General features: G+C 44.9%; 1 long non-coding RNA gene across 2 annotated transcripts in view; it reads right to left on the bottom strand.

Moving 5' to 3' along the window:
• Positions 1-26,962, bottom strand: part of LOC309376992 — a 59,044-nt gene that overhangs the window by 13,376 nt on the left and 18,706 nt on the right. Inside the window, exons 2-4 of one of the 2 annotated variants that reach the window (XR_014171337.1) lie at positions 20,108-20,228; positions 10,993-11,060; positions 9,638-9,862 (exon numbers count right to left, since the gene is read on the bottom strand). This is a non-coding gene — a long non-coding RNA (uncharacterized lncRNA). Of the gene's footprint in view, positions 1-9,637; positions 9,863-10,992; positions 11,061-20,107; positions 20,229-26,962 lie in introns of those variants that run through there. The other variant, XR_014171336.1, reaches the window with a different exon arrangement.

Here is a 26,962-nt window from a genome sequence, read left to right on the forward strand (position 1 = left end):
TCCATCCCAAGCCAATTTGCTATTTCCGTAATTAATCTTTCCTTTATATTCACAAAGGTCCGTATAGTTAAAGCTCTCCTCTTTCACACTCGTTAAAAAGTTCTTTAATTCCTCCTCACTTTCTGCCATTGAGGTTGTGTCATCTGCATATCTGAGGTTGTTGATATTTCTTCCAGCAATCTTAATTTCAGCTTCAGATTCATCCAGCCCAGCCTTACACATGATGAATTCTGCATATAAGTTAAATAAACAGGGAGACAATATACAGCCTTGTTGTACTCCTTTCCCAATTTTGAACCAATCAGTTATTTCATATCCAGTTCTATGCATCCATAAATCTGCTTTTGCCTCCCATGATTAAAATTGAGGCCAAAATTGTTCCTTGCAATCCTAAAGGGCAAGAGTGGATCTCATGGGGTTAAGTTATCGGGGGGGGGGTGATTTTGATGGAATGCTAGGGGGCAATTTGTGGTGGTAAAAGCATTGAGACAATGGATCCAATTCCCTAAGGATGGATGTTTGGGGATGAGAGGGCGAGTCTGCACCTAGTCTGGTTGACCAGCTGTGAGTGAGAATATCATGCTACAGATTTCTGCCATGTCAAGGCATTAGACTAAAAGTCCCATCCAGATCTCAAATTCTGTGATTGCTGCCTGCTTGGTAGAGAAAGTTTCAGCTGATCTCTCGAAGGTATGCTTCCCCTCCCCTCTTCTTTCTCCTCACAGGTGAGCTGCCAATCAACTGATATCACATATGCACTTTTATTCTGCCTAACTTCCCCAAGGAGCCCAGGGAGAGCAATTTGAAAAGCAGGGCAATGCAAATACATTCAAAAACAGTGAAATATCATCCAGTCCACCAAAGTCCTGGTATGCCCTGTGCCCCATGCTGGTGGGTGGGGCAGTTCCCTTTCTCTCTGTTTATGCCATCTCCTTCTCTCCCTTGCTCTCCTACTCCCTCTCCCACTCCCTAAGACATCCCCTGGCCCTTCTTTCCTCTTTCATTGATAGCCCTGTGAAATTAGGCTAAGGGCTGCAGGAGATTAGGCTGATTGCTGGCAGTTGTGCACCCTTCTTTTCTTGAGGTCTCCTTCTGCTCTGGCTGGTCTCCTGCACTCCTGCTTGGTTGGCTGTGTGCTAATTCAGAAGGACAGGACCATATGCTGGTGATGTGACTTGAAGCAGGGTGGTGATGTGGGGATAGGACTGGGGAGGAGCAGATCTGAAGCAAATTCCGTATCCCTCTAACACCACAGCTACACCACAGAACTTTACATCTGCTCCACAGACTCTCCTTAACATTGATTGCCTACTTCAGGTACCCATGAAAGAGTTCTAGAACAGGCAACTTGAAACTTACGTTGTAAACTGGGCAGAATGGGTGTGGGCATCAGGTGGGTTGGAAACTTTTGCAATCCCAATTACCATTGAACCCAACATGTTTTGACTACCTCCCATTTTGACTTTAGGCACTGTCACTGGAACTCAACCCCACCATAAGTGGAGAGTCACCTTTACCTACAAATGAGACACGTCATCTGCTGAGGAGGTCTCATTCCAAACAGCAATGCAATTTAACAGACGAACCATAACACAGGTAGAATCAATAGCCAGGACAACCTTGGCAAGATGGGGTGATATGGGCGTCTGTTACAGAAAGTGTTTGCAGCTTCATTGGGCCAGGAATGGTTTTGTTCCCTGCCTTGTGGTGCTTGAATGAGCTCGACATTGTCTCCACTTTGCTGCACACAGGGAAATCCTGCAGAATTGAGAACACATTGTCTTCTTCCTTGTCACCAAACAGAGGAGCAGAGGCTGTATTGATAGATGCCACATGGACTGCAGTTGGGGGAGGATCTTGGGATGAAGGAAGACTCCAGCCCTGGATCCTATCCGTTGCCCCTCTGCCTGCCTTAAGTGCCCATGAAGAGAGCTGCTCAACAGCTCCTGGCCACTACATGGGCTCTCCTTGGTGCCTGCGAATCAAAGGTTGAGGGGGTCTCCTCCAGGTGATGCATTCAGCTGAGGCTTCCTCACAATTTCCTTCCACAAAGCTCACACAGAGGATCACACAGAGGGTCAGAGGATATCTGGCATTTATTAAGCATCCCTACAGGGGACGCTGTGTGGACAGTGCATGACAATTTGCATTCATCCCACATTCCTTCCTGATTATTTGCAGGGTATTTCTACACCTTCCATTTCATTATTTGTCCGTGTCACACTTTGCAGGGCATTTTCAAATTGCAGTTCCAGCCCCTAAAAGTGCATTTCTTTTCTAAATGTTGTGTGTGAGAGAGGGCAAGGGCAAGGGAACATACATTCCAACTTATCAATATTCTTCTTTAACTGTGTTGCCCAGAACTGGACACCGTACTGGAGATCATCTTGGTCACCATCCTCTGCGCACATTCCAGCTTATCAATACGTTTCTTGAACTTCATGAGCTAGACACAGTACTCTTAGTGTGGTCTGATCAAGGAAACATAGAGCAGTACTGTTACTTCCCTTGATCGGGACACTATACTTTTGCAGATGCACACTAGGATGTCATTCACTTTTTCTACTGCAGCATCACATTGTTGACTCATGTTAAGCTTGTTGTTTACTAAGACCCTGAGATCCTCTTCACTACTCGATAAATCAGGCGCCCCCCACATCTCATGTTTGTGCAGCTGGTTATTCCTCCCTAAGTGTACAACTTTGCATTTGTCCCTATTTTAATTCATTTTGTTAGTGTTTGACTCAGTTCCACAAACTGTTGAGATCATTTTGAATCCTGATTCTGTCTTCCTTGGCATTCTACCCCCCTGTTTGGTGTCATCAGCAAATCTGATGAGCATCCCCTAAGTTCCTTCCCTTTTATAAATATATTTATATTTATATATTTATGTTAATATAATATATTTATAAATATAAATATATTGAACAACAACATGCATTTGTACTTTCAATAGTTCATCTTTAAGAATTTCCTGTCCAGCTTGAACTCCCTTCTCTTCAAGTATTTCCAGTGGTTTTTTTCCCTGCGCGGACGCAGGGGTTCGCATGCCCCTAAACATTTTGTGAATCTAAGTTTCTAACGTCAATAACACCAGTGCTACTCTAAGCCTGCCAGTTTTTTTAAGTGTTTACAATGCTCCTTCAAATGTGCTATAAAATTCCTCCATTCTTTTTTGAATTTATTGTCCTCTTGGTGTCTGATCTTCCCAGTCATTTTCACCCTTACAGCCTAGTCCATTGATTTCATTATCCATTCTTCTTTCGATGGGGTCATTTCTACCTTCCAGCTCTGGGCATATAACATTCTTGTCGCTATCGTTGCATTCTTCTTTGGAATTTATTCTCCTATCACACCTAATAAAAAAGCTTCTGGTTTTTTAATAAAAGTTATTTTAAACATTTTCTTTAGCTCATTATATATCATTTCCCAATAAGCTTTTGCCAATTTACAGGTCCACCACATAGGTAAAAATGTACCCTCATTATCTTTACATTTCCAATACTTATTCAACATTTTTTGCTACATTTTTGCAAGTTTGACTGGAATTAAATACCATCTATGCATCACTTTCATATAATTTTCCTTTAACGCACAGCATGCTGTAAACTTTAAATCAACCTTCCATAACTTTTCTCATGCCTCAAATTGTATATTATGCCCTACATCTTTTGCCAAATGTATCATTACTGATTTCACTTCTTCATCTTTTGTCTCCCACTCCAACAGCAATTTATATACTTTTGATAGAACCTTTTCATTATTCTCCAACAAATCTTTTTGTAGTCTTGCGATTTCTTTCCCAAAGCCTGCTTTTTTATCTCTTTTAAATACAGTGGTGCCCCGCTAGACGAATGCCTCGCAAGACGAAAAACCCGCAAGACGAAAGGGTTTTTCGGTTTTTGCGACGCTTCGCTAGACGATTTTCCCTATGGGCTTGCATCGCAAGACGAAAGCCCATAGGGAAATCTCGGGGACCTTTTTTTAAATGCTGGCGGTGGGGAGCAAAGCCTTCCCCCCCCTCCGGACTTCAGAAGAGGTCCAGGAAGGCCGGCGGGGGCGAAAGGCTTTGCTCCCCACCGCCAGCATTTTAAAAGCGGTCCGGGATAGCAGGGAAGCGCTTCCCGCTATCCCGGACGGCTTTTGAAGGCAGGCAGGGGGGGCAAAGACTTTTGCCCCCCCTGCCTGCCTAACCGGGGGCTTTTAAATCGCCCCGGGACTGTCCGGGGCGATTTAAAAGCCCCCGGACGGCTTTTGAAGCCTCCCCCCCGCCCGGTTTCGGGGCATCATCCCGATGCCGGGCGGTGGGGCAGGAACGCCTCCCCCAGCCGCCCGGCTTCGGGGCATCGTCCCGATGCCGGGCGGTGGGGCAGGAACGCCTCCCCCAGCCGCCCGGCTTCGGGGCATCGTCCCGATGCCGGGCGGTGGGGCAGGAAAGCCTCCCCCAGCCGCCCGGCATCGGAACGATGTCCCGAAGCCGGGCGGCCGGGCGGGAAAGCCTCCCCCCCCCCGCCCGGCTTCGGGGCATCATCCCGATGCCGGGCGGTGGGGCAGGAACGCCTCCCCCAGCCACCCGGCTTCGGGGCATCGTCCCGATGCCGGGCGGTGGGGCAGGAAAGCCTCCCCCAGCCGCCCGGCATCGGAACGATGTCCCGAAGCCGGGCGGCCGGGCGGGAAAGCCTCCCCCCCCCGCCCGGCTTCGGGGCATCGTCCCGATGCCGGGCGGTGGGGCAGGAACGCCTCCCCCAGCCGCCCGGCTTCGGGGCATCGTCCCGATGCCGGGCGGTGGGGCAGGAACGCCTCCCCCAGCCGCCCGGCATCGGGGCATCGTCCCGATGCCGGGCGGTGGGGCAGGAAAGCCTCCCCCAGCCGCCCGGCATCGGAACGATGTCCCGAAGCCGGGCGGCCGGGCGGGAAAGCCTTTGTCCCCCCTGCCTGCCTTCCCAGGGGCTTTTAAATCGCCCCGGACAGCGGAGAAGTCCTCCGCTGTCCCGGGCGATTTTAAAATGCCGCCCGCCAGAAGAGGTCGGGGGAAGGCTTTTTCCATAGGAACGCATTAATTGATTTTCAATGCATTCCTATGGAAAACCGTGCATCGCAAAACGAAAAACTCGCAAGACGAAGAGACTTGCGGAACGAATTAATTTCGTCTTGCGAGGCACCACTGTATATCGTTTACTTGTTGATATTGGATCACGTCCGTAAACATATGCTTTATATTTTCATATTTCTCAAATTTCAACTGGTTTTCCTCCTCTATCAACAACTCACTATAAGTCAACCATCTTCTTTCCATATTTAATTTTTTAACTGCTAATACTTCTAGCAGTGATATCCACCACAGGGTCTTATTTTCCAATAAATTCTTATACTTTTCTCATGTAAAATATAATGATTTTCTTACTATATGATTCAGAAACCATTTGTGTATTTTCACCTTCTCACACCACAGATAGGCGTGCCACCCAAACCTATTATCAGATCCTTCCAAATCCAATATATCTGGATTTTCCAAACCTATCTATTCTTTAAGCCAACAGATACAGGATGCTTCATAATATAATTTTAGGTCTGGCAGGGAAAGTCTTCCTCTTTCTTTTACATCTGTTAACAATTTATATTTAATCCTAGGTTTCTTGCCCTGCCATACAAATTTTGATATATCCCTTTGCCATTGTTTGAAGTGTCCTTTTCCATAAGCTATTGGAATTGTTTGAAACAAAAATAATATTCTTGGTAGCATGTTCATCTTTATCGTTGAGATTCTCCCCATCAGAGATAGTTTCATTCTTTGTGGTCTCTCCCACAAACGCAAGATGACTTGCTGTTAATTATTTATTGCCAAAAGAACAAACTAGGACAGAGCTCCTCTACTCATCATTCTCCCCAGAAAATGGAGTTGCCCAGACTGAGCTGCTCCCCCTTCCCCAGCATAGAAGCCCCCACCTTCTCTTTGGTATCTTTCACGCATTTCTGCCACTTTTGAGATCCTTCAATATTCGGGAGAGAATGTTTCCTGCATTCCAAAGTCTAGCTCAATATCGGAGCTCTCACACAGCTGTCTGTCCCTTTGGTCAGAGCTCAGATTACAGCTGCTCTCCCCTTCCTCTGCTTTCTACTGCTAGCTGTAGAAGAAGCTGAACCAGTCAAACCATCTATAAATATGTGACTCACAGGCATTAAGTGATATATATCCCTACTTAAAGGAGGCTTCTTCACCACTTGAAGGAGTCCATTCTGTTGGCTATTTGCAGTTTAGTAGCGCTGCAGAGAGCTTGCTGGGGAGACCATGCATTAAAAAGGGACTCAAAAATAACTTAAACAAGGTTTAACCATGACCCAACCATCAACCCATATCCCAGGGAAATGAGAGAGCTAGGTGCTGCTCCTTATATACTACACCCAAATGCTGACACAGCTTAATCAATACAACTCAGCAGCACCTGCTATGTTTCACAGCTGTAAAGCTGGATCTTGTTATTTTGCTCTGGCCCTTGCTCTGGCCCCTGAAAAACATACACATCGGGTGGAACAATGATGAACCTTTACATTTAAAGAAACCATTCAACACATTCCACTGTCAAACAGCTCTTTCCATCACAATCTACTTCCTAATGTTGAGTCAGAATCTGCTTCCTTGTAACATGAAGCCATCGGTTCTGGACCTACCCTCCAGAGCTGGAGAGAACAAGCTTACACCATCCTCCATGTGACAGCCATTTAGATATTTAAAGATGGCTAGCATATCTCCTGTCATTCTCTTATGCAAGCTAAACATACCCAACTCCCTCAACACTTCCTCATAAGGCCTGGTTTCCAGATCCTTGATTATCTTGGACACCCTCCTCTGCACACATTCCAGCTCATCAATATTCTTCTTCAACTGTGGCACCCATAACAAAACACAATACGTCAGGTGTGGTCTGACCAAGGCAAAATAAAATGGTACTATTACTTCCCTTAAAGTGCACACTATACTTCTGTTGCAGTTACAGATAGGTAGCCGTGTTGGTCTGCCATAGTCAAAACAAAAAAAAATTCCTTCCAGTAGCACCTTAAAGACCAACTAAGTCAGTTCTTGGTATGAGCTTTCGTGTGCAAGCACACTTCTTCAGATACACGTATTCTTCAGATACACGTATCTGAAGAAGTGTGCATGCACACAAAAGCTCATACCAAGAACTGACTTAGTTGGTCTTTAAGGTGCTACTGGAAGGAAATTTTTTTTGTTTATACTTCTGTTGATGCAGCCTAAAATAGCATTAGCTTTTTTTGCCATTACATCACACTTTTGGCTCATGTTTAGCTTGTTGTCTACCAAGACCCCTAGATCTTTTTCACCTGTAGTACTAGCAAACAAAGTCCTGCCCCCACCAAATATTATGTATCTGCAGCTGGTTATTTCTATCTACATGAAGGGGACATCCCTCAAGGTTCTATTACATGGTGCATACATGGCCCACAGGGTGTGTGATTGACATCAGCATGCTGTGGGACATGCCGACAACACGCATATCCATCTTGGGCTCCCTTCTCTTTTAGTATTTCTGACTATTTGATCTCATCCAGAACACAGCTGACATAAGCCTAGTTAGCTCAGTTGGCTACAGCGTGGTGCTGGTAATGCCAAGGTTGCAGGTTTGATTCCCGTTATATGGGAAAGCTGCTTTGCAGGGGCTTGAACTAAATGATCCTCAGGGATCCTTCCAGCTCAACAATTCTGTGATTCTACTCAAGAATACATGGATAGAAATGCACCCTGCATGTGCTCAGAAGGGCTCTTTGAAAGCATGCAAAAGACATGGTGCCTCCAAGAGGTAGGTACAGGGGGACTGATGTCCAGGGCCCAAAGCCAGAAGGGTACCCAGACTTGGAGCTTTCATGTTCTTTCTTTCAGAAGCCGATCTGTGTTCCCACTGGAAACAAAGTTATGAAGCAGAACCCCCACCCCTCTAGTGCCTTGTTCTCATCCTCAAGTTGCAACCCTTTGAATAACCACAATTTGTCCTTATGTTTTTTACTAGCAAGAAGTACACGTCTTTCCTGGGGTGGGTTTCTCTGCAATCAGATACTCCCTGGAAGTGATCTGCTGCAATAAGTGTGAGTGGGTGTAAGAGGATTCCCTGACGCCAAATAGCAAATGCAAAATGTAACAACAGTTCAATGAGGCTTAGGCAAGTCCCCTGCTGTTCAGAAACTAAAGACTGGGGGGCACTAGGGGCGCATTGGAAGATGGCCGACAATACCATCTCTCCGACCCACACGGGGTAATTAAGAGGCTGTTATGGGAGTAGACATTCTCCCTTGTTGCCCCAAGGAAATGGGGAACACTGCCCTTGCCTCCTGTGCCCATAAATGACTCCCTAATTTGAAAGAATGGTGTGAGGGCCCTAGGCAGAATGCCCCCGTGTGGACCTCGGCTCTCCTGGACGCTGTCTCTGATTGCGCACTTGCTGCAGCAATTTGGAATAACAATTTGGGTTGGAGAAACAGGAATATTTTACGATGAAGATACACCAAAGGCTGGGTATGTTGACAACAATGGGACTGAATGGGGGGGGACCTTTTTTACTTTCCTTCTATGTGATTTACAAGAACCCCTCCTCATTAGAATCGTCGGTTAAACTGACCCAAGCAGGATGATTAAGGTCTGTGTGGAGATAAACTTTAACCAAAAGTATGCTTTATGGAGATCGAGAAGCAATAAGAGCTTTTGGAATGGCGCAGGAATTAATTCGGAGTCGCCATCTTGCCAAAGGATTTATAGCTGGGAGGAAGAACGGACTTGTTTTAAGACTGCATTCCTGGTGAATCTTCTCAGAGGTTTTGAGAAAGGAGGCAGATTGGTGAAGATTAATGACGCTAAGACTGTTTGATGTATGGAAGTGATGTTATATGGAAAACGTCTGGATATGGCTACTGGATAATTAAAAAAAATATCCACGGAGGATTACAAACTGTTCTAACCAGCTTGTGGAGACTATCAGAGGTCACAAAGAGAAAGGAAACATATATGAAAATAACAACAAGAGATGTGGAAAAACAATAAGAAAGGACTGGATAGTACTGTGAACATCATAAGGTTAGATTTGTGGCCATTAAAACAGCAGTAAGAAGCAAGAAGTTGATTGGATCCCCTTCGGAACTTGAAATATGGGTACCCCCAACAAAAATTTAAAATTCGGCTGTGTAATTTGGAATTTATGTAATTTGGTTTGATTTGATGTGATTGGTCGGTTAATAAAAAATTATTCTTAAAAAAAACAGAAACTAAAGACTGGGTACTCAGTGAAAACTCACAGTATATTTAGATTAATGTAAAACTGTATACATGTCTAGTTGGGATCTCTTGGTGATTTTAACAGATGTGTGTGTGTGGGAGAAATTCAACAGGTTACCCTCTTCTCCTAGGAGATTCAATTCTGGAGAAAAGTTTCACTTGCATGGACAGACATGGGTAAATTTTTGGGCCCAACAATTTAACTAAAAAGGGGACACCACTTTGAATATGACATGAAGCATATGCAAATGTTTTGCAGAGCTGTTTCTTCTTTTCAGAGTAGGTTGGAGGGCCCAGTATGTGGGGGCACCTCTGTGTAAACATCTTGTAGGTTCACATTCAGGACACCAAACAGGCTTGAAGCCCACAATTTATTTGCAATTGCTGAATTTTGACAGGTTCCTTGAGGCAACTGGGGTGACTGCCCATGAAATCAGGGTTCAGGGCTAATGGAAGACAGGAATGGAGTGGAGGTATCATGCAGTGAAGGTGTGCCTTTGAGATCTTTTGGTGAACCTGCTGAGCATCTGGGTTGATAGCAATCTGCTTCTCAGTTGTCTTCAGCAATAGCCTCCTCTGCATCTGTGAGTAGAAAGTAGAGGGCATGTGATTCATTTCTCTGAAAGATCAGCCTTCAAGAAAGCAGGAATCACAGAATTAGAGAGCTGAGAGGGTCTTTGGAAGTCAGTTAGTCCAGTCCCTTTCATTACAAGCATCCCCAACGTGTGGCTTTCTAAAAAAAGAAGGGGCAGACTTGCTCTCTCACTCCCCAAAACAACACAAATTACACCATCAGAAATAGCCTCCTAAAGTTCTACCAAAATTTGCCATCTTATAACTTAACCTGTAAGATCCACTCCTCTCCTCTGGGGCAGCAAAGCATGATTCTTTACGATCTTCCAACTGACAGCCCTCCATGGATATAAAGAGAGCTCTCCTCTCCCTTTCACTCTTCCTTTCTCAAGGCTAAACTGTGTTGTTTACCTGTATACAATGTTAGTGCCAGTTCAAGTAGGCCCATTGAAATGAATGAAAATGGCTTACATTAATTCCAGTGGCTCTATTCAGAATATAAATCAGTTGGATATGACTATAACCTTTCCTCCGAGGGCATGCTTCTTGGGTCTCTGCTCATCCTTATTGCCCTCCCACAACCTCCTCCTGAGTCCTCTATTGATTGCCTTCTCATCTTCTTTGAGCAGTATTCACCTTGTTGAATATCTGAGCAAAAGACAGACATTCACCAGGTCGGAAACTTCCCATCATGGATACTTCTTTGTTAGCAAAGTTACACCTGCTGAATTCTTGTCCACTAAAATTAAAGGAATAGGAGGACTTGGCATGGACAGAACAGCCAAAACAGAAAGCCATCTTGACCACGAAGTTGCCATCCTAGGTGTCCCTCTCACTGCCCAAATCACACTCGAAAGGACAATTCTGCTGAAGCCCATGGAATGGAGTGATGTGTGTGGTTGGCCTTAGTTTATGTGTAATGCCTGGAAAACCCTTCCCTGCTCTCCCATGTGCCCTCAAGACAAGATGTTAGCGAACTATGATCAAGACAATAAATGGTGCGGATCTCATTTCTCAGTGAAGAAGGACTTTTAAATAATTCATTGGAGGAGAAAGGAAAGCTGCCAAAGCACAGAGACTATCTAAAAAGCTCATCATCCTTTTGCTCCATCCCCCAGGATCTTCCAGTTCAAACCAACCTCCTCTGCTCAGATGCTCTTCATTGTCTTCCACGCTAGGGGAGTCATCACAAGAACATATAGGATGCCTAGAAGTAAAAAGATATGTAGCTTAAGATCTGAGTATGAATCTCCATGTCATGAATGAACCAGCACCCAGGGAAGATTTACAGTCAGCTAGAGAAAGCAGGCAGGAAGAGATAGAGTTAACTGCAAGTCAGGGGATTATAGTGTGCCAGCGAAGTACAAAATACAGAGACTAGAAATGAAAGCAGTTCAGAGGGAGGAAATGACAACGGAAGAGCATTGTCAGAGAAGGGGAGGAGCTGACCCCCTGTTCCCCAAGATCTCGGCAGCTGTAGGAAACACCCACCCACCCTTAGAAGGGAGATATTTGGTTTATAGATGGACGGCTGTGATTGCTGCTCGGATGGAATCTGGGGTTTTTTGCAATTAATCTTCTTTTTAGTTAACTACGCTCATTGTTATCAAGACTCCTTGACATGCCAGTACATATTTAAAATGATTGAACAGCTATTCAGCTTCCTCCACCGCAACAACCATGCCTCTGATTCCTGGAATGTTTGTTTGGATATCAGCAGAAACAACTATCCTTAAAAATTATTCAGGGGAATTCATGACACTTAGTAAAGAAGAATGCACTGTATCCCATCTTCGCCGTCCTCAGAGTAGTCTGGATTTGCATCAATGGACATGACGAAATAGATTCCATGAATCTAAGCCCCCTATTTATTTATTTATTTATTTATTTATTTATTTATTTATTTTTATTGAGTGTCCTTTGAGGTGGACGTAGGCTTGTGGTTCGAGGACCCGACCCCCGCGAAGTAAAATGAAGACACAGGGACACGTGATATAAGGTTAATGGGCTAGAAAAGGCCACAACTTTATTGATTACAGCAATGAAAAGGTATTGGCTTAGGCATTGGATCGCGAAACAAGTGGGTTTATTCACCAGGGGTTCATCACCAGTTGATGCTAATCCAACTATAGGCTCACCCCTGATGTCACCGAGGGTCGTGCCATGGCCTCCCGCCAAGCAGGCTTCGGACGGAATACACGACCGCCAGATTCCATTAACGGAATACCCCTAGAAATTGAAGGCATAGGCGATGGCCACACCTAGCACTTCAACACACCACAACACATTATTCCAATGCCTAACCTACCCACCAATACCACCAAAAAGTTGTGACGATTGCTACGAGGTAGGCGAAAAAACCAAAAAGCCTAATGCCAAATGGAAAAACTCCTACCAGGCCCCCCGGGCAACCGGGGCGACCAACCTAAGGTCCATAGCAAGGCCAATGACCTAAGCCCTAACTCAAAGGGAGTGGAGGGTGGGTGACTCGCTCAGGACGACAAAGAGAAATGAGGCCGGGAGGGAGACTGGCACTGCAGCATAAAGGCTGCTGGACACGCCCCCCCCCCATGGCACCTGGTTGGATGGCCACCGGGGGGGGCGTGAGTGCCAGCCAGGTGAGCTGGAGGCAGGGGGCAACGCCCCCTGCTAGGAGCGGTGCTCGGGCTCCCGTCCACAACCACTCCCCTCTCTTTCAGGGAGGAGAGTCTTTGTGGTTCGAGGACCCGACCCCCGCGAAGTAAAATGAAGACACAGGGACACGTGATATAAGGTTAATGGGCTAGAAAAGGCCACAACTTTATTGATTACAGCAATGAAAAGGTATTGGCTTAGGCATTGGATCGCGAAACAAGTGGGTTTATTCACCAGGGGTTCATCACCAGTTGATGCTAATCCAACTATAGGCTCACCCCTGATGTCACCGAGGGTCGTGCCATGGCCTCCCGCCAAGCAGGCTTCGGACGGAATACACGACCGCCAGATTCCATTAACGGAATACCCCTAGAAATTGAAGGCATAGGCGATGGCCACACCTAGCACTTCAACACACCACAACACATTATTCCAATGCCTAACCGCCACCCGAGCTAAAGGCTCGCCGCCAATACCTTCAACGCTGCAACCAATCCCAGATGCTTCTGCTGATGCTAGCTAACCAAATGTCGTTCCCCAGATCCGATAAGTAGACGCCGTCATTCCGGTATAAAGCTTGGTCGCCGATCCGGATACGGTCATGATAAATGACTCGGCCATACATAAAGCGCACCCAACGGGCTACCGCCCGATTTACGAGTTTCCTGGTTCTTTCAATGGCCATACAGCTTTGCGCACTGCGCCAAACAGTTCTTTTCAAGAAGCAGGACCAGAACACCGCTGTTCTGGGACACAAGGCTGCAAATGCATTCAAGTCTCTTTTTATGCTCCACAACAAGTCCACACTCCTTCTGTTGGCGAGGTCATTCTCCCCAAATGAATTGCAAGGATGTTGGGAGGGCCGCACTTGGCTACTTTCTCCCACAGCAATGGCATAAGCTCCTCCCAACGCATGCCTCTTGTCGAAAACCAGGAAACTCGAACACCATGTGGAAGGCCAAGATTGTGTGCAAGGCCGCAGCTCACTGCTTGTACGCGGGCCCAATGAACTATACTGTGGACGCAACTCCACACGCTTCTCCTGAGCATAGCTGGGGGTAAAAGACAGAAAAGAAAAGGCGGATAAGTAGGGTAAAGCGCTGCAGGTCGCATATTAGACTTATAAGCATTGGATTTCCCACCGGCCCATTTCTTTGATCCTGTCCGCCGGTAGCCCCAGGTGCGTGGTTGCGGAGCCAATCCTAAATGAGTGTGCAGCGTACTCCTGGGAGGATAGACCACAAGCCTCAATAGCCTTGCGAAGTACTCTGGTGAATTGGTGCCTCAACAAGGGTGACCCATCTTCATGGACCAGAAACGGACCCGGGCTGGGCGGTCTGAGGTAGAGGTACCGCATAGTGTCCTCTACCAAGCATGGGCCCTGCTGTGCCGACGCCGTGAGCTTAACTAGGACACCCTTACCAGCCTGATCAGTCTTGGACTGACATATACGCACTGTCATGTTAGAATCGGACAACTGCACGTCCTCGCACAGGACAGTTGGACCTCGTGCACTAACTTCAAACACCACCTCACCAACTCTAAGCGCGCCAAAAAGGCGATAGCGTAGCAAATTGACCTGAGTTTTATGCGTATCTGTGATAACAACTCGGAAGGAATCGGCTTACGGCCCTCGGCCCTGTGAGGTTGTAACCTGCCCCAACCCTCAATGGCTCTACGGATCAAGAAGTCGCTACCCGGGTCATGAGCAAATGTAGCATTTGAAAAGAAGCTGATGGCGGCTACATGAATCTTTAACGTTTTAGGAGCACGTCCCAGATCATAGAGATGGGAAAGGTACTGCAAGACATCGTCAGAGGTAGGAGGTACGTCATGTGAGAGCCCAGATAACCCAGACCTGAAACCAAGGAAATCACACCAGGCCTTCTTGTAGGACCTGAGAGTGGAGGGTGCCACGGACGCCAATACTCCCTGTATCACTTGCGTCTCCCACGTTCCACAGGTGCTCCGGAAAGGCAACAGTTGTGCTCCAGGTGCAAGCAACCGGAAGCGAGGTATCGGAAATCGAGACAAGGCTTCGGCTATGTCATTATTGGCTCCGGGTACGAATTTGGCTTTAAATATTATGTTGTACTCAAGGCACCGAAGGACGAACGCCCGCAGAAGGGAGGAGATCCTCTCAGACCAAGATGACTGCCTGGCTAGAATGTTCATGGCCACCAGGTTGTCGGTCCTGAAGCACACGGGGTGATCTCGAAAATCTTCTGTCCAGATGTGAACGGCCACCACTATTGGAAAGAACTCAAGAAAGGTGAGATCCCGCATGATGGCCTGACCTTGCCATGCCGTCGGCCATCGTAGTGCACACCAGCACCCCTTGAAGTACAAGCCAAAGCCTAAGGACCCAGCTGCGTCCGATTGGACCTGGAAGTCTGATGACAGATTCAAGACATCCTGCCATAGAGATACCCCATTGTAGTTCTACAGAAAAGTCGTCCATACCTCCAGATCTGCCTTGACCGACCTGGGGAGGCAGACCCTGTGGTGCGGGTGTCTAAGACCAACTGACAGCCTGGCTAGGCGGGCACAGAAGGCGCATTGGAGGGAACCTGGAAATCAGAGGCCAAATTAAGGATTTCCAGCCATAGGGAGACTCCGTTGTAGTGTTCCAGAAATCTGATCCCCATCTCAAAATCCGCCTTGACCGACTTGAGAAGTCTTACTCTATGGTGCGGATGCTTGAGGCCCGCTGACAACCTGGCCTGGTGAAACTACTCTACATGCGAAGTTGAAATGATCTAGCAAGGACTGGACCTGTCTAAGTGCGACTTTTATTATTATTATTATTATTATTATTATTATTATTATTATTATTATTATTATTTCGGGAAGGGTTTGACGAATTGTTTCCTTAAGGGCAACTATTTTTCCCACTGGCAGGCGGGCGGATTGAGCTGCTGTGTCAAGCTCTATACCCAGGCAAGTAAGATCTGTTGATGGTCCGCCTTATCTGCTGTGAGGGGAACTCCCAGCTCCTGGGCCAAAGCTGAAAAGGCCTCCAGAAGGGAGGCACATTCGCCAGTATTGGGCTTCCCAACGAGTAGAAAGTCACCGAGGAAACGTGTCACCCCAGGTGAGTTGGTTCTATAGCGCAAGGCCCAGTCCCAACAAGTGCTAAATGTCTCAAAGGCCGAGCCGGCTGCAGAACAACCCATCAGCATAGCCTTGACAATGTAATATTTCCCTTGCAATTTGAATCCCAGCAAATGAGAGTCATTGGGATGAACTGGCAATAGACAGAAGGCTGACTCCATGTCACATTTTGCCAAGAGTGCCACGTAACCAAAAATCCGGATAAGTCTTAGTGCCCAATCGAAGACTTCAATCGAAGAATGTGGAGAGGAGGGAGCTGGATCAGGGAAAATGCTAGACCCGGAGGGTCCCTATCGTCTGTTCCCTGCTGCGGGGGCTTCTCTGGCACTGGCACCCCGCCTTCCCGAAAGGGCTGCTTCCTACTGTAACACGCCACGGCTGGAAATACTCCTGCACAGCTCTCGCACTCGTGTAGATACCTACAAGACTGCCTTTGGCATGACCCCTTATTGAATTCCCAATGTACCTTGACCTTGTGCTTTGGCTCCCTTCTCAGGTCCGGCTTACCAGTGCGATAAGAATCTAATGGCTTCTTCTCAACATACGGGACGACCACCACAGACCAGGTGCCATCTTCAATTAGATCCCAGCATGCTAGATGGATCCTGGAAGCGGGCTGCATATTCTGCAAAGAACCGGAAGAACTGGACGCAACAGGGTTATTGACACAGGCCGGCGGCCTCCGCACAGGCGACCCAATGCAGATTCTGAGGGCCAGAGGCCTAGTTTTCACTGCCGCAGTTACTGCCAGAGAGCTTGGGCCTGCGCCAGAAAACTGAGAAACATTGAAGAGGGCGGCAGAGGTGCCTGGGAGGTCATCAACCTGGGTGAAAGGCAGGCTCTCCGGAACCACCTGGGAATCTAGTATCATATCAGGGGTAGCAGCGGAGGGCATGGGGTTAGGGGTTGCTCGGATAAATGCTGCTCATAATCATCAATGAACGATCTAAAGGCATTTAGGTAGTGCGAAATAGTTTTGGTGTTATTATCCTGTCCATGTGGCACCCATGCAGTCTGAGGTGTGAGCTGACTCCGCCGCAGAGCACTTCCTCTTAGGAGCCATGGATAACGCGCTAAAGTTACTGCCACAAACACGTGCTGCTGTTTACAAGCGGTTGTACAGGCACATGTTATAGATTCAGAAACTAATGTACTAATTAACGATTGATTTACTTATAATAAATAACAATTTCAATGTTCAATAGTTTATCCAATTAGTATGTGCGGCGTGCGTGTGTTATTTATTACTATATGTGTATATATATAAAAGATGCTTCCTACTTCATATTATAATATCTCATACAATATGCAGGGGTCCCATACAGGGATCAAACCCGCAACCTAGGCATTATCAGCACTATGCTCGACCAGTTGAGCTATCCAGGCTCTCTAGAATTGTGTAGGACCCCAAGGGGCATTTAGTCCCGCCCCTTGCAATGCAGGAATATGCAGTTGTTCCATACAGGGATCAAACCACCAACCTTGGCATAATCAGCCCCATGCTCTAACCGATCGAGCTATCCGGGCTCTCTAGAATTGTGTGGGGCCCCATGGGTCATTTAGTCCAACCACTTGCAATGCAGGAGTATGCAGTTGTTCCATACAGGGATCGAACCTGCAACCTTGGCATTATTGTCACCATGATCTAAGCAACTGAGGGTTCCGCAATACATGTCAATTATTTATTATAAATTTTGTTTTTATTTTTATTAATTTTATTTGTCTATTTATATATTTATCTTTAGATTTATTTAATTAATCAATCAATTTAATCTTGGTATGTGATGCCATTCCACTTATTTTTTTTTTTATTTTTTTTATATATATATAAATAACTTTTACACGGGAAGACACCCGAGGACACCAAAACCTGCATCCCTGTACCCGTGAAAATCTACGAAAGCAAATATATATATATATATATATATATATATATATATATATATATATATATATATATAATTTATATATAATAATACTCTTTATATTAATGTTATTATTATTATTAATATTAGTATTGTTGTTGTTGTTATCATTCTATTATTATTTATCTATTATTTATTTATCTATTTATTGTTATTATTTATTATTATTGTTATTTATTACAATCCAATCCAGTATTATTTGTTCAATCAATTACCACTGTAAGTAGAATTAATTACTGATACTATCAATTGTATACCGTAACTGACGATGATATGAAATAATTATTCATCACTTGACTGTTCCGCTTCTATATGTCTATAAATTTAGTTATTTGACACCAAACAAATTGGCCAGGTGGATAGACGCATCTAAATATTTAAGACAATTGTATTATCACTGTGCAGTTAAATCAAATATATAATACCTTTATAAGATCATAAAATGATAAACAATCCTTAATGAAGATATCCCTGTATCAGTAGCAATGTACCAAGCCTAAGTCCCAAGAGTTATGGTGCCCCAGCGGCACAATACATAAATAAAATGATCAGCAGCTAAATAATGAAGTAAAGTGAGCAGCAGCTAGACACTTGGAGCTGCTCTCTTAAAACAGAGAAGCCACTCCCATTACAAAAGTAAATTTCATGGAAGCAGAATCTAAAGCATCCATTAATGAAACCAGGCTGCGAACTAGGCCTTACTTTACTATACAATGGGAAACAACACTCAGCAACCTTTAGCTGCTAAAGAAATAAAGAAACACCACACAGAAGCAGGAAAATTACAGGGAAGCCTCAAGCCAAACAAGCTCAATGTTGTCCCAAAAAGCCAGGTGGTTTTGAATGCAACAGCTGCCAAGTAACAAAGTATGTAGGCCTGGCAATCACCTAATCCGGTAAAACAAAGGACAAAAGATTAACTCTGGGGAAGCAGCCTGGGGAAACTCTGCCTCTTAGGAAAGAGAAGGCTGAAGAGCTATTGTCCCCCTGCCTTAAGGCCGGCACAACAATGGCGCATCTATGGCAACCCAAAGAGCTAGCAGGCAACAATTTCTAATCAATGTATTTGTGGGCAGGATGTGCTGTTAATGTTTTAAAGTTTTGTGGGCTTGTTTGCAAGGCTGAAGACACACAGATCTGGACCCATAAGCCCCCAATTTCCACTACTTGTTCTCTTGTGAAAACAAACTTCTTAAGGAGCAAAGGAAGCTGCCCTATAACAAGTCAGGTGATTGGTCCATGTAGCTTGATACCGCTGATTGGCAGCAGCTCTCCAAGGGTTTCAGGCAGGAGTCTCCCAAAGTTCTACTAAGAGATGCTACCTGTTATACCTGGGACTTTTTGCACGCACTCCTACTGAGCTACAATTCTTCCTGTTCCTTTTATGGGGCAACAGCAATGGCGTTTCTATGGCACAACAGAATGAATCGCCAGCCAGACACAGAGAAAAGCACACTTTTAAAACAACCGGGGGGGTGCAAGCCCGGAGCACAGGGAAGTTTTAAAACTAAATGGAATAAAGAAAACACCCAGCTCTAGCTTTTCTTACTGTGGGGCAACAGGGTTGCGTTTCCAATACAACTACCGGGAGAAGAATGATGGTGGGGAGGAAGGAGGATTTAAAGACAAGGAGAAAGGAAAAAGTAATCGCAAAAGTAATGAAGGAGGATTTGAGGGCAAGACTTCCCTTTCTCAGAAGTCTTCTTCAAAGTTAGCTCCACGTGGCCGCTTCTATGCAGGAACACGGAGGTGAGGATCCTCCTGACTCGCTCAGGACGACAAAGAGAAATGAGGCCGGGAGGGAGACTGGCACTGCAGCATAAAGGCTGCTGGACACGCCCCCCCCCCATGGCACCTGGTTGGATGGCCACCGGGGGGGGGCGTGAGTGCCAGCCAGGTGAGCTGGAGGCAGGGGGCAACGCCCCCTGCTAGGAGCGGTGCTCGGGCTCCCGTCCACAACCACTCCCCTCTCTTTCAGGGAGGAGAGTCTTTACAGTGAAATTGACAGCCATCAAATTAGTAGGTTTGCAGGTGGATTAGCCACAATCTTTCATTGATGCAGAGTGGTTGATTGTGCAATGACACCAGCCTTCCTGAACGCACAAAGTGCCCTCCAGGTGTTTCACACTACAGCTCCAGGCAACTTGGCCAACAGTCAGAGGTGTTGTAGCAGCCAAAGAATCTGAAGGGTACGAGGTTAGGGAGCATGGAGCACACTAATAACAGTAACCATAATGATAATAATAGAAATGGTGAATAGCTTCCTGCTTTGAGCACACTTACGTCAAAAACAAGGAATGTTCCTGGGACTTCACAAATCCCCACTATTTCCCTTTCCTTAGCTTTAAAACCAGGAGAGCCTCTCTACCCTTTCCCTGCTGAGGAATTTCCAGAAGGCCAACTGGGTGCCCATTCTTGTGTTCCTGAGACTCCACCCTCTTTGAAGTACTCCTTGTGGGACTGTGGCCTTCCTTTGTTTCGGATTTTATGATCTGCTACACATCAGTCTGCCATGCCTCTCCAGGTACAAGGATGTCCTCACCAGGCATCTGAAACAATTTCCTTTCCCTTTCATACTTACATACTGTTTGTACATATCGGTATGCAACCTTGGGCCCTTCCACAGCTCATGAGTGCCAGAACAGACAGCAAGATCACAAGATGCTTCATGATGGATGGAGAGCGCACTGGCTTTAAATCAACTGAAAAGAGAAGCAGGAGGAACACAGCAAGCGCAGACCAGTGGAGGCCATGAGAGCAATATCTACAACAATGTGGTACTACCAAGGAAAATATCACAAAACATCCGAGGGATGCCCTCTACTGTGCAGCCTGACTCATTGGATGTTGTAGTCCATGTCCATTCTTGTTCACGTAAGATGGCCAACATGCTGTATCAGATTTGTCTTTAGAAACTTACTCCTCAATCCACCCTATTCCGGTAAACTAATACAGTGGTACCTCGGGTTACATATGCTTCAGGTTACAGATGCTTCAGATTACAGACTCCGCTAACCCAGAAATAGTACCTCAGGTTAAGAACTTTGCTTCAGGATAAGAACAGAAATCGTGCTCCGGTGGCGCGGCAACAGCGGGAGGCCCCATTAACTAAAGTGGTGCTTCAGGTTAAGAACAGTTTCATGTTAAGAATGGACCTCCTAAACGAATTATTATTTTTTTCCTCCAAAAAAATTATTAGTTTTCTCTTATAACACATAGACAAAAACAAAAAAGAAAAAAGAAAAAAATACATTTGACACAACATAAAAACTTAACAACAATAAAAACACACAAAATAAAAGAATTTTTTCTTCTTATTATTCCCTGGTGTATATACATTGCTAAAAGACTTCCTCAACACCCTCCAATCTGGAATTCATCATATTACATATTTAGCAGTTCCCAATTTCATATTTATAACATCAGTATCTTCTTTCATTACTAACTTCTTAACCTTACTTCCAATTGTAATCGATAATAATCTTTGTTATCAATCTTTTTCTGTCCCTTAGCCTAATCTGTTACTTCTAGGGATTTCTTAATTATCTTAACTTACAATATCTCACTATATCTTCTTTAAATTTCTTCCAATCTTCTTGTGTTTCCTCCTCTTTCTGGTCGCGGATTCTTCCAGTCAGGTCAGCCAGCTCCGAAAAGTCCATCATCCTCATCTGCCATTCTTCTATTGTCGGTATTTCTTGCAATTTCCAATTTTTGGCTAATAAAAGTCTTGCTTCTGTAGTGGCATACAAAAACAGTCTAACATCCTTCTTCGGCAATTCCAGTCCTGTTATTCCAAGTAGGAAGGCTTCTGGCTTCTTAATAAATGTATTTTTCAACATTTTAAAAAATTCATTATAAATCTTTTCCCAGAAGTCTTTCGCCTTGGAACACGTTCACCACATATTTTAAAAAATGCCTTCTTTCTCTTTACATTTGAAACGTAAGTTATCATTAGTGTGGGAGATTTTTGCTAGTTTCACCAGGGTTAAGTACCATCTATACATCATTTTCATAATATTTTCTTTTAATACAGTACATGCCGTGAACTTAACCCCTTTCTTCCATAACCTCTCCTAATATTCCATCATTCTATTGTGAGCCACATCTCTTGCCCAATCAATCATAACAGATTTAACTTGTTCATCTCACTGATTCCAATTCTAGAAGTCTTGTTTCATGTTCCGAGACCTGTTGTTTCACTTCTTGTTGATTTTTTCCTAGTTCATCACAACCTTTTTGAAGTTCCTTCAATGTCTGCTTATTTGAATAATGTGATGTGACTGGCCTGTTAATAAAAAATATTTTTTTAAAAGACCTGGCCTGGGTTGCCCTTCTGCTTACCTAAACTCCAGGGAGCGTGAAAGTAACGTCTTTCTTGCAATCCTAAAGGGCAGGAGTGGATCACATGGGGTTAAGTTATTGGGGCTGTGTGATTATGATGGAATGCTAGGGGGCAGTGAGACAATAGATCCAATTCCCTAAGGATGGATGTTTGGGGATGAGAGGGCGAGTCTGCACATATTCTGGTTGACCAGCTGTGAGTGAGGGTATCGTGCTACAGATTTTGCCTCAGCGGACCTGCCAGAACCCTGAAGTTGAAAATAAATCATGGCCTTCAAACCTGCCATTTGGTGTATTGAATGTAAACCTACAATATGTCTGTCCAGAAGTGCCAACAGGTTTTTCTGGTCCCAATATGTGGGTTGGGACCTGGAAACCACTCCCAAGTCAGGACACAGATTTCCCTCAAATTTCCTTGTCCTTCATGTCATATGGAGCAGGTCAAGGGAGGTGAACCACAAGTTCCTAATTCGGCCCATTTGGCATCCCCTCTGGGCCAGTCAGGCCATTCTGAGCAAGTCACACCCAGCTGTCAATCAATTGATATCACATATGCACTTTTATTCTGCCTAACTTCCCCAAGGAGCCCAGGGAGAGCAATTTGAAAAGCAGGGCAATGCAAATACATTCAAAAACAGTGAAATATCATCCAGTCCACCAAAGTCCTGGTATGCTATGTGCCCCATGCTGGTGGGTGGGGCAGTTCCCTTTCTCTCTGTTTATGCCATCTCCTTCTCTCCCTTGCTCTCCAACTCCCTCTCCCACTCCCTAAGCCATCCCCTGGCCCTTCTTTCCTCTTTCATTGATACCCCTGTGAATTGAGGCTAAGGGCTGCAGGAGATTAGGCTGATTGCTGGCAGTTGTGCACCCTTCTTTTCTTGAGGTCTCCTTCTGCTCTGGCTGGTCTCCTGCACTCCTGCTTGGTTGGCTGTGTGCTAATTCAGAAGGACACTCTGCATCAATGAAAGATTGTGGCTAATCCACCTGCAAACCTACTAATTTGATGGCTGTCAATTTCACTGTAAGCCTACGTCCACCTCAAAGGACACTCAATAAATAAATAAATAAATAAATAAATAAATAAATAGTGGGCTTAGATTCATGGAATCCATTTAGTCCATTGATGTAATTCTACACTACTCAGAGGATAGCGAAGACGGGATACAGTGCATTCTTGTTTACTAAGTGTCATGAATTCCCCTGAATAATTTTTAAGGATAGTTGTTTCTGCTGATATCCAAACAAACATTCCAGGAATCAGAGGCATGGTTGTTGCGGTGGAGGAAGCTGAATAGCTGTTCAATCATTTTAAATATGTACTGGCGTGTCAAGGAGTCTTGATAACAACGAGCGTAGTTAATTAAAAAGAAGATTAATTGCAAAAAAAAACCAGATTCCATCTGAGCAGCAATCACAGCCGTCCATCTCTAAACCAAATATCTCCCTTCTAAGGGTGGGTGGGTGCTTCCTACAGCTGCTGAGATCTTGGGGAACAGGGGGTCAGCTCCCTCCCCTTCTTAATACTCTGACAATGCTCTTCCGTCGTCATTTCTTCCCTCTGAACTGCTTTCATTTCTAGTCTCTGTATTTTGTACTTCGCTGGCACACTATAATCCCCTGACTTGCAATTGATGGGAAGTTTCCGACCTGCTGAATGTCTGTCTTTTGCTCAGATATTCAAGAAGGTGAATACTGCTCAAGGAAGATGAGAAGGCAATCAATAGAGGACTCGGGAGGAGGTTGTGGGATGGCAATAAGGATGAGCAGAGACCCGAGAAGCATGTAGTCATATCCAACTGATTTATATTCCGAATAGAGGCACTGGAATTAATGTAAGCCATTTTCTTTCATTTCAATGGGCCTACTTGAACTGGCACTAACATTGTATACAGGTAAACAACACAGTTTAGCCTTGAGGAAGGAAGAGTGAAAGGGAGAGGAGAGCACTCTTTATATGCATGGAGGGCTGTCAGTTGGAAGATGGTAAAGAATCATGCTTTGCTGCCCCAGAGGAGAGGAGTGGATCTTACAGCTTAAGTTATAAGAGGGCAAATTTTGGTAGAACTTTAGGAGGCTATTTCTGATGGTGAAATTTGTGTTGTTTTTGGGAGTGAGAGAGCAAGTCTGCCCCTTCTTTTTTAGCCCCTTCCACACGTTGGAGATGCTTGTAATGAAAGGAACAAGACTAACTGACTTCCAAAGACCCTCTCAGCTCTCTAATTCTGTGATTCCTGTTTTCTTGAGGGCTGATCTTTCAGAGAAATGAATCACATGCCCTTTACTTTCTACTCACAGATGCAGAGGAGGCTAGAAGAAAACTGATAAACAGATTGCAATCAACCCAGATGCTCAGCAGGTTCACCAAAAGATCTCAAAGGCACACCTTCACTGCTTGATACCTCCACTCCATTCATGTCTTCCATTAGCCCTGAACCCTGATTTCATGGGCAGTCACCCCAGTTGCCTCAAGGAACCTGTCAAAATTCAGCAATTGCAAATAAATTGTGGTCTTCAAGCCAGTCATTTGGTGTCTTGAATGTGAACCTACAAGATGTTAATCCAGAGGTGCACCCACATACTGCACCTTCCAACATACTCTGAAAAGAGGAAAAAGCTCTGCAAAAGAATTGCATATACTTCATGTCATGTTCAAAGTGGTGTCCCCTTTTTAGGTAAATTGTTGGGCCCAAAAATATACCCGTGTCTTTCCACGCAAGCGAAGCTTTTCTCCAGAATTTAATTTCCTAGGAGAAAAGAGTAACCTGTTGAATTTCTCCCAGACACACACATCAGTTAAAGTCACAAGAAACCTCCTTTTCCCCAGTTCCCAAGAAATCTTATGGCCTCTGACTTTCTGAGCATGCAAAGGGTGCATTTCCCTCACCACTGTACCAGGTGAGATCCCATGGTCAGAAATACTCAGTGTATTTGGAAACAATTGGAACTAGGACATATAAACTGGACATATAGGACTAGGACATATAAACTGAAGGCATTTGCAGATGGTTTAGTTTTAACAGTAGAAAATCCTTTAACAGTAGAAAATCAGTAGAGAGACTGAATGATTTTGGCCAAGTGGAAGTTTTTAAGTTAAATAAAGGGAAAATCAAAATGCTGGTTAAAAATATGATAGAACAGGAACTTCCGGGTTGGTGCCTCCGGCAATGGCGGAGCTCCTCCGATCAGGAGGAACTTGCTCCGTGGAAATCAGGGTCTGACCGTCACGGCGAAGGTGGAGACCCACTGAAATCACAGGCGGGAGAAGCTTGTGAACCTGGGATTCGGCTGGCACCTTTTGCGCCTCCCCTACTCGCGGGGAAACCCTGTTTTGGGGAAACGGAGCGACATGGGGTGAGTGGCACGGTGCTTCAAATTGACTGCTTCTTTCACGGAGTGAAGCCGCATCACTGTTGCCGGAGAGCGCTGACTTTTTCCTGTGGACAATTGGACTTTAAACAACTACCCGTGAGTAGAACGGGAAATTGGATTTTTAAATACCTTAATTTGGCACCGAAACGGGAAGGTTTTAAACAGGAAGTCCACCTTCCTCTTTTGTAAATAGATTGAAGCAAAGACATTACAAGCTAAAGTCTCGGAAAGCCTTTGGTAAAGGATTAAATTTCCATCGGTTAAAATTATCAAACCCCCCTTGGAAGCAGGAGAAGAGAGGGAAAATTTTGGACCTAGCGAGCCTGCAGGAGAGAGTGAAAAATTAAATTACTACCGCTCTGAACCAGGAAACGGGCTGCCAGAAAGAGAGATGTTTTGGGAGAGTTCATTGACTGTGAACAGAACGAATTTGACAGCTAGCTAAACAAGAGAAATATACTGTTTCCATTGTCCTCTTCTGCGTTTAAAAAGGAGGAAAAGTAACTGAAAATTGAAACTATCTTTATTGCTTGAGTTGTGCTTGAAAGGATTGATACAAGTGGAGACTGTTTCCCTCTAGAGGGAGCTTTTGAAACTGTTACAGGAGTGGAACTGGGGAATCTCCAGCTGCAAGATAAGAAATTGTGAGAACTAGGGATTGACCTTGGACCATTTAAGAATGTTGACAGGTGAAGCCATAATGACTGCATTGTGCAAGATAAGTTATTCGCTGGAACAGCTTCACAAGAAGACGGATGATATGACTAATAAAATTGCTAACTTCGGACAAAAAGCTATTAATTTGAGACAAAAAGTGAGTACCAACACAGAAATAATTCAGGACTTGGTACTGGAATCTACTTTGGCAGGACAAATTGTGGAGGAGAAGGAGAAAGCTGTTGTTGTTGAACCTAAAGTAATACAAGCGGGATCCTCAGCCTAACAGAAGCAAATTGAGGACTATAAGTTGAGGCCTTTTATGATTGAATCTAGAAAAAGTCAGATTTTGAGGATCGGAGCCCGGCTTGGACTGGAGAGGGAAAGTTGGAAAGATCCCTCTATGCAGGGATTAATTGACTTTTGGAACATGGACTTGGGTCAGGAGGAGATTGAAGTTCTGGCAGCCTTTGGATTTGGAGGAATCTTGAAACATGTCCTGAAACACTTTATGGACCTTAACTTTAACTATGGAAATTTGGCTGACCTGTCGAGAAGGTATAAAAGCATTGATAGGTTGGAGTCTCCTCGAGATCTGCTCTTTAGCATTAAAGAATATGAAGAAGACCTGCAGAAGGGACTTGGAAAAGAGTTAAGAGCCTCGGACATAAGATCTCCAGGTTGATGGACTATATGGAATTGACGGAAAGGACTGGCAGAATCCGAGACCAGGGAGAAGAGATGGTAGAGGAAGATCGGAAAATTTAAAATTTATATATATAAATACTGTAAAATTAATGAGTGATAGAAAAATGATGGAATGAAATTTTATGGCCTTAGTAGAAATTGGGCCAGGAATGATTTTGTTCCCTGCCTTGTGGTGCTTGAACGAGCTGGACATTGTCTCCACTTTGCTGCACACAGGGAAATCCTGCAGAATTGAGAACACATTATCTTCTTCCTTGTCACCAAACAGAGGGGCAGAGGCCCATGAAGAGAGCTGCTCAACAGCTCCTAGCCACTACATGGACTCTCCTTGGTGCCTGCCAATCACAGGTTGAGGGGG

Source organism: Podarcis melisellensis (assembly GCF_964234715.1).
Source record: "Podarcis melisellensis genome assembly, chromosome: 8".
In the NCBI taxonomy this organism is placed as follows: domain Eukaryota; kingdom Metazoa; phylum Chordata; class Lepidosauria; order Squamata; family Lacertidae; genus Podarcis; species Podarcis melisellensis.